Source organism: Monodelphis domestica, chromosome 6 (genome assembly GCF_027887165.1).
Source record: "Monodelphis domestica isolate mMonDom1 chromosome 6, mMonDom1.pri, whole genome shotgun sequence".
Classification (NCBI taxonomy): domain Eukaryota; kingdom Metazoa; phylum Chordata; class Mammalia; order Didelphimorphia; family Didelphidae; genus Monodelphis; species Monodelphis domestica.
In genome coordinates, this window is record NC_077232.1 from 191,664,398 (window position 1) to 191,673,618 (window position 9,221).

Consider the following 9,221-nt stretch of genomic DNA (forward strand, 5'->3'; position numbering starts at 1 on the left):
TTCACAAGACAGCAAAAAAATAATAAAAATGAAATCAAAGGAATGAAAAATTAGAAGGAAACATGAAATATCTCATTGAAAAACTGACATAGAAAACAGATCCAGGAGAGACAATTTGAGCATTATTGGACTACTTGAAAGCCATGACTGGGGGGAAAAGTCTGGATATCATATTACAATACATTATCCAAGAAAACTGCCCTGATACTCTTGAACAAGAAGAGCAAATAGACATTGAAAGGATCCACAGATCACCCCCTACATTAAATCCCCAATTCACAGCTCCCAGGAATGTTTAGCCAAATTCAAGAATTTCTAGGTCAAGGAGAAAATACTGCATGCAAGCTGCCAGAAAGAAACAATTCAGATATCATGGAATCCCAGTCAGGATTACACATGGTCTGATAGCTTCCACACTAAAGGACCACAAAGCTAGGAAATCAGGAACGCAAGAGAACTGGGTATACAACCATGAATCACTTACCCATCAAAACTGACTACATAGTTTCAGGGGAAAATATAGGCATTTAATAAAATAGAAGATTTCCAAGCATTCCTAAAGAAAAGACCAGAATTAAATGTAAAATTTGATATACAAATACAAAATTCCAGAAAACCATAAAAAGGTAAACAAGAAAGACAAAAATAATTTAAGGGCTTCAATGAGGTCAAATTGATTATATTCCCATATGGAAAATGATATCCATAACTTTTATTTTTAAAATTTTATTTAGAATATTTTTCCATGATTACATGATTCATGAGCCCCTGTCCCCACACACTCTCCTCCCACCCCTTCCAAAACCAACAAACAGTTCCACTGGGTTATACAGTTTTCATTGTCCAAAAACTATTTCCATGTTATTCATATATGCAATAGAGTGATCTTTTAACATCAAAACCTTAATCACATCCCTATCACATTATGTGGTCAATCATATTTTTTCTAATGCATTTCTGGTTCCACAGTTCTTTCTCTGGATGTGGATAGAGTTCTTTCTCCTAAGTTCCTCTGGGTTGTCCTGGGTCCTTACATTGCTCCTGGTAGAGAAATCCATTACATTCTAGTGTGACATTATGTATCAGTCTCTGTATACAATATGTTCTGGTTCTACTCTTTTCTCTCTGCATCAAGTCCTAGAGATCATTCCAGTTCACATGTATTCCCCCATTTCATTATTCCTTTCAGCATAATAATATGCTATCACCAACAAATGTTACAATTTGTTCAGCCATTTAACAATTGAAGACCTCCTTCCATTTTCCAATTTTTTGCAACCACAAAGAACTCAGTGAAAAATATTTTTCTTTGAGACTTTTTCCTTATTATCTCTTTGTAGTACAAATCCAGCAGTGGTTGTTACTAATCCACAACTCCAACAGCAATGAATTGCTGTCCCAATTTTGCCACATGCCCTCTAATATTTATCACTTACCTTTGCTGTCACATGGGCCAATCTGCTAGGTGGAAGTTGTTTTTCAGAGTTTCAGAGTTGTTTTAATTTGCATTTCTTTAATCAGGAGGAATTTAGAACACTTTTTCATGTGCTTATTGATAGATTTTATTTCATCCTGTGAAAAGTACCTATTCATGTCCCTTGACCATTTGTCTACTGGGGAAATATCTGTAACTCTTAAAAATTGTTTTTATTACCGGAGTAGATTATACATAAACAGAAGTTGTGGTATGAAGCTGTACAGGAGGATATGTAAAATAAAAATTAGGGTAAAAAGAGGATTGTACTTAGAGAAATGCAAAGGAATAGGTAAAATGGGGTAAATTATACCACATAAACCGGTGCATGGGTTTGGGGGGAGAATACTATTATAAAAGGGGAAGGAAAAGAATGGTGACAGGTAATACATAAACCTTAATTTCAGTGGAATCAGCTCTGAGAGGGAAGAACAGCCAGATTCATTGGGGTATACAATTCTATCTTGCCCTATAGAGAAGTAGAAAGGGAACAAGGAAGGAGGGGTTTGGGTAGAGGAGTATTGCAATAACTGAGAAACAGAGGTTTAATCTGTATATATCAATTTATTAGGGCTGGGCCCTAAATACAGGAAAAGCAGACTTTTTTATACATTCAACCCAATTAATCAAAACTAATTAATCAAAAGGAAACAATACAACATTGAATAATCTTATTTTTAATTAGATGAAATATTAGAGACATCCCAAGTTCAGAGGGGGAATGTGAACAGGGATAATTCCCTAAATTTAGGGAAAAGGGTATCCCAATACTCCCAAAGTATTTTTAAACAATCAAAAGAAAATGGAAATAAACCGACTGATAAATGTGGGGCCAGTTTTCAAATAAGACATGGATTGTTTGAAAAGAAATATTGTGAGAAAACTTTCCCGGAAACTTAGGTTCTGATGGTATTTCTGGTCACCATGACTGAGGTCCTTGGTAAAGGGACTCTAAACAGCAGAAAGAGGTGGTCTACTTTCCCAGCCATGCAGGGATAGTTTCAAGCAATACAATAAGGTTTCCTCTCAATTTCCAAAATAAATAATTTTCTCACAGAACATAACTTGGCCTAAGCCCATAAGTGAATAAAAGGGGAACCAAACTAGTTCCACAACTGAGTCAGTGTGGTTTCCTCAGTTATCCTAATGCCCTCCATTTTCTTAGAATATTTTTATAACTGCAAACCCTCCTCTTTCACATTAACTTGAGGGACACTGGACAGTCTTTCCATTGGCTCCTCCTTTCCACAAGCACTGGTCACCACATTGCCCTCTTACAATGGGAGCTCTGACAAGTCCCTGGCTGCAAAGTTATTTATGGCCAAGGTCATGCCAATGACATGGGGGTTGTACCCTCGAGACCAGGTAGAGGCTTTTGAGCATGAATGTAATGGAAATTTATATGGGGATTCCAATGTGGTGTCCAGGTCTTCAGAATCCTCTTTCAGTGAGTGGCATTGGTAGTATTCCAACAAATCCAAGAGACTTTCAAACATTTTAGATTCTGTGACGTAAAATGAGTTGGCTTTCTTTACCACTTTAATGTGTTTCATTTCATACTTGAACTTTATATTAAGGAAAATGGCTCAGCTTACTCGGGTCTTTCTCTGATTAAGTATGTCCCACTTTGACGAGATTGCAAGACTTTTTCATTTTCTCTTCTCGCTCCATCTTACCGGCAAAGCAAGGCTATCTTGAATAGTCTGTTTCTCTAGATAGGACCCTACTGCTTGGAGACGGGCTCTCACAGACCAGGGCTTCACAGATGAACTAGGAAAAGAACCAGATTCCTGGGTTTGCATTAACCTTCCTTCCTCCCACTGAGAGTCAGGGGGACCTCTCAGAAGTTCAAACACATCACCTCCTTGGCATGTTAACCCTGACTTGCCAGGTGGAGATGGAATGTCATGGTAACTCTGCACTGTCCCCAACTTAGGAAGCACTCTCATACTTAGTGTGTCCAGGTATTCAGGAGATCTAATGTTACAGGATGGAAATGCTTCTAAGCAGTCCTTATGTGCTCCCACCCCACATTTAGTGCAAAGGTAGCCTTGATAGAAAGTCCCCTTTAAGAGCATCTTGCATGCTTCACAGTTGGTTGTCTTGTCAAATGTGTTCATCTGGAAGTTGTGATGGTTTGCATTGGCCTTCTCTGGTTTAAGGTTGGACATTGCCCTTTCAAACTGCTCCATCCACATTCTTTTCATGTCTTCGGTCTTGCAGAAAATCTGGAAACCCTGCTTTCCTTGCAGGTGAATTAAGGAGAATCCATAAGACCATTTCCTAGGCTCCTTATTATTCACTGGATCATCTGTCATCTTGTGAAAGAGCAGATCAAGCACTCTTGTAGCTTGTACTTGGTGCCTTTTCTCTTACAGACAAGCACCACTTTATCAAACAAAAATAAACACCTATCCTGTTTGTTATGGTTTCCAGAGATGCATCTCACTTTTAATTCCCCATGAATCTTTGGCTTCCCAAATTCTACCAGTTTCACTTGCAGGTTTTCTATGGAACTCTGAAATTCACTGATTTTCTTTAAGATTTCTTTGTCCCTTTTGACTTCATTTGTGTGCATTGCCAGGTCCTGCATGGCCTCTAGGGCATGCTGGAGCTGCTGTCTCTCCTCAGGGTCTGCAGAGTGTTTGAGGAGTTCCTTCAGAAGGAGGTGATATTTCAGAATCCGTTGCATTGGCACAGCTAGCAGATCTTGCAAGGTAAAATGCCCATGGTGGACCTTCAAGCTGCATTCCTTGACTTTTTGCCTCAAATCTTCACGATTGGCAAGAAGATGACTCAGAGTCTTTTGGGCAGACTCCATGTTGCTGCAGTATTCCACGTAGACCAGTAGCTGTTCTTTGAATTCTAGAAAGACTTTAGCCAGGCTGCTCCCTCCAGCCATCACTGATGCATCAATGGCTCTTAGAAAGCTCTCCTGCACTTTAATTAGCTCCTCCAGGTTAATAAAGATAGCTGTCCTTTCCAGAGGGCTCAGCAACAGCTTCAGAGGATTCATACAATTCTTTTCTATGTCTTTAAGAGTCTCATAGTATTTGCCTTCTGTTAAATGAATCTCTAGTAAGCAGCAATTTCTTTTCTCATCTTCTGTCATACCCTTTTTCAAAGGCTGTTGATCTATCAATGCAGCCACATTCTCATAGATATGCTCACCTTCATCTTCACCTGAGACACAGTCACAGATCTGCTGTTGGTCTTTCAATGCAATCACATCATCATAGATACACTCACCTTCATCGTCACATGGGACACAGTCATTGATAAGCTCACCCAGACCATGTGCATCAGTCAGTTCATGAAAGTTCTGACATATATAATCATCATCATATGGGGTCTCTTCTGAGAGGCAGTGTTCTAAGGAGTTAATCTCCAAGATTCTTCTGCACTCAGGACAGGGGTAGAGTCGGTCAACTTCTACCAAGCTCCACATCAGGCATTTTTGACAAAAGCTTTGACCACAGGACAAAGTCACTTGTTGGTTGAAGTGCTTCAGGCACACAGGGCAGGTGAGTGTTACCTTGAGGATGTTTTTCGGTGAATTAGCCACATCCATATTCCTCAGGGGGATCAAAGGTGTTCAGGACTTCTCTGTTTGAATTTGTTTACTTCCCAAGATCCTCTGTCCACTTTTAGCTTTTCACCACTGAAAAGAGAAATATAATTTTGTTAAGAATAAAGAGTGGAAAAGTTAATGGCAGTCTAATTTTCTAGAGAATAATAGACCAACACTTTATGCCAATCTAATCAATAACTCGACATTACTACAATCCTACAAAAAAACTGTATTGGCATAGTAGTGAATTGAAGAAGGCAATGTGGACTTAAGACAAAGTCTTCAGCCTTCTGTGTTTGAAAAACATAAGGTCTCTTCCCTGAACCCAATAAAAATTACTAAAAGTCATTGTGGTCAACCTGGAAACATGTCCCTACATTTTTTTCCAACGCCCTACCTTGGGTTGTCTATTCTACTTCTATTCCTCTCCTCCAAACACAACATCTAATTCCTGTCTGGGTTCTCTTGGAAGTAATGAATCAAAGGAAGAAAGGAGGCATCTGCTCAGATATCCTCGGATATTCAAAAATTAAAACTCTCCAAAGAAATAAAAAATTATTTCCAAATATGAAAGTCAAAATTGCTGTTAACAAGCATTTAATGGCCATTTAGTAACACAATATAATCTTTGATCAATTTTGTGAACTGAGCTTAAAACTTCAAGTTATCTTAGGATCATATCTACGTTATGACCTAATTATTTATGTACAAAGATGCATAATTAATGGCCTCTCAGAAATCAGTGCAAGAGAGCAAGGAAAGAAAAAGCATGGTAGTCAACTCCATTTTATATTTATGACTTGGAGGTCTAGAAAATCATAAATCTATTCAAAGCCTAATTTCAAACTAAGTAGTTAGCCCTCAGATCAATAAAAACAAAACTAAGTGAAATTTTGTGAGCAAATCTGCTTCTAGAAATTAACATATCTTTCCTATAATCTGATTCAAAGTGGACCTATCATTAGGTAACTTAATACTCTAAAGAGAGTGTCTCTGCTTTGTTATTTATCTTCTCTTCCTGAGAGAGCTGGCATCTTCACACTCTTTTTCAACTTGGAATAAATAACTTTCATGGCTTTTTTTTTTAATAGTAGTTACTGGCTGAAAGTTAGGGGAAAAAAAATTCCTAAATGAGAAACTTACCTTTAGTACTGCAGATTTAGGTATCCTTTGGGACTTGAAGCTCAGTTGAACTTCCAAGAATCAAATTTGATGTCTGATGGATCATTCCATTTGACTGGCCCTTTTATATCTATCTAAACTCCTTGGATCCACCTCTCTGGCTCATACCTAGAAGGTGTGAACTCCTTCAAACTTGTTGACCTACGTTCTGATTTAGCTAGATGTTTCAGGACTGAATTCACACCTTGTTTAATTGAACAAATTAACTGAACACAGTTTAATTGAGCAAAGCCTTCTTAAAATTATACTAGTTCAGTATAATGTTCTAAGAAGTACTGAGGATATTAGGATGAAAGATTATTTTTAAAATTATCCTTAAAAATGGCATTCCAAAGTACTTTATCATTTGCATTTTTACAAGTAAGAAACATTTTTAAAATTAATCTGTTTCATATGGGATCAACATCTCACACCCTATACCAAGATAAACCCAGAATGGGTGAATGACTTGAATATAAAGAAGGAAACTATAAGTAAATTAGGTGAACACAGAATAGTATACATGTCAGACCTTTGGGAAAGGAAAGATTTTACGACCAAGCAAGAGATAGGAAAAAAAAATCATAAAATGTAAAATAAATCATTTTGATTACACCAAATTAAAAAGGGCTTGTACAAACATAACCAAAGCAACCAAAATTAGAAGGGAAACAACAAATTGGGGGAAAATATTCATAACAAAAACCTCTGACAAAGGTCTCATTACTCAAATTTATAAAGAGCCAAATCAATTGTACCAAAAAAATCAAGCCATTCTCCAGTTGATAAATGGGCAAGGGACATGAATAGACAATTTTCAGTTAAAGAAATCAAGACTATTAATAAGCACATGAAAAAGTGTTCTAAATCTCTCATCATCAGAGAGATGCGAATCAAAACAACTCTGAATTGTTCACCTCACACAAATTAACAGCATCAAGGATGAAAAGGGGGATCTCACCTCCAATGAAGAGGAAATTAAGGCAATCATTAAAAACTACTTTGCCCAACTATATGGCAATAAATATACCAACTTAGGTGATATGGATGAATATTTACAAAAATACAAACTGCCTAGACTAACAGAAGAAGAAATAGTTTTCTTAAATAATCCCATATCAGAAAAAGAAATCCAATAGGCCATCAAAGAACTTCCTAAGAAAAAGTCCCCAGGGCCTGATGGATTCACCTGTGAATTCTATCAAACATTCAGAGAACAGTTAATCCCAATACTATACAAACTATTTGACATAATAAGCAAAGAGGGAATTCTACCAAAGTCCTTTTATGACACAAGCATGGTACTGATTCCAAAACCAGGCAGGCCAAAAACAGAGAAAGAAAATTATAGACCAATCTCCCTAATGAATATAGATGCAAAAATCTTAAATAGGATACTAGCAAAAAGACTCCAGCAAGTGATCAGAAGGGTCATCCACCATGATCAAGTAGGATTCATACCAGGGATGCAGGGCTGGTTCAATATTAGGAAAACCATCCACATAATTGACCACATCAACAAGCAAACCAACAAGAACCACATGATTATCTCAATAGATGCAGAAAAAGCCTTTGATAAAATACAACACCCATTCCTACTAAAAACACTAGAAAGCATAGGAATAGAAGGGTCATTCCTAAAAATGATAAACAGTATATATCTAAAACCATCAGCTAATACCATCTGCAATGGGGATAAACTAAATCCATTCCCATTAAGATCAGGAGTGAAACAAGGATGCCCATTATCACCTCTACTATTTGACATTGTACTAGAAACACTAGCAGTAGCAATTAGAGAAGAAAAAGAAATTAAAGGCATTAAAATAGGCAAGGAGGAGACCAAATTATGGCTCATTGCAGATGACATGATGGTCTACTTAAAGAATCCTAGAGATTCAACCAAAAAGCTAATCAAAATAATCAACAACTTTAGCAAAGTTGCAGGATACAAAATAAACCCACATAAGTCATCAGCTTTTCTATATAATTCCAACACAGCTCAGCAGCAAGAACTAGAAAGAGAAATCCCATTCAAAATCACCTTAGACAAAATAAAATACCTAGGAATATACCTCCCGAGACAAACACAGGAACTATATGAACACAACTACAAAACACTCGCCACACAACTAAAACTAGACTTGAGCAATTGGAAAAACATTAACTGCTCATGGATAGGACGAGCCAATATAATAAAAATGACCATCCTACCCAAACTTATTTATCTATTTAGTGCCATACCCATGGAACTCCCAAAAAATTTCTTTACTGATTTGGAAAAAACCATAACAAAGTTCATTTGGAATAACAAAAGATCAAGGATATCCAGGGAAATAATGAAAAAAACAATAATGAGGGGGGCCTAGCAGTCCCAGACCTCAAACTGTATTACAAAGCAGCAGTCATCAAAACAATTTGGTACTGGCTAAGAGACAGAAAGGAGGATCAGTGGAACAGACTGGGGGCAAGTGACCTCAGCCAGATAGTATACGATAAACCCAAAGATCCCAGGTCTTGGGACAAAAATCCACTATTTGATAAGAACTGCTGGGAAAATTGGAAGACAGTATGGGAGAGATTAGGAATTGATCAACACCTGACACCCTACACCAAGATAAATTCAAAATGGGTGAAAGACTTAAACATAAAGAAGGAAACCATAAGAAAATTAGGCGAACACAGAATAGTATACATGTCAGACCTTTGGGAAGGGAAAGACTTTAAAACCAAGCAAGACATAGAAAGAATCACAAAATGTAAAATAAATAATTTCGACTACATCAAATTAAAAGGCTTTTGTACAAACAAAACCAATGTAACTAAAATCAGAAGGAAAACAACAAATTGGGGAAAAATCTTCATAAAAACCTCTGACAAAGGTTTAATTACTCAAATTTATAAAGAGCTAAATCAATTGTACAAAAAATCAAGCCATTCCCCAATTGATAAATGGGCAAGGGACATGGATAGGCAGTTTTCAGATAAAGAAATCAAAACTATTAATAAGCACAT

General features: G+C 37.0%; 1 pseudogene; it reads right to left on the reverse strand.

The window, feature by feature from the left end:
* Window positions 1–2,646: 2,646 nt before the first annotated feature.
* LOC100023979 (guanine nucleotide exchange factor VAV2-like) lies at window positions 2,647–5,045 on the reverse strand (annotated as a pseudogene).
* Between the last annotated feature and the right edge of the window lie 4,176 nt (window positions 5,046–9,221).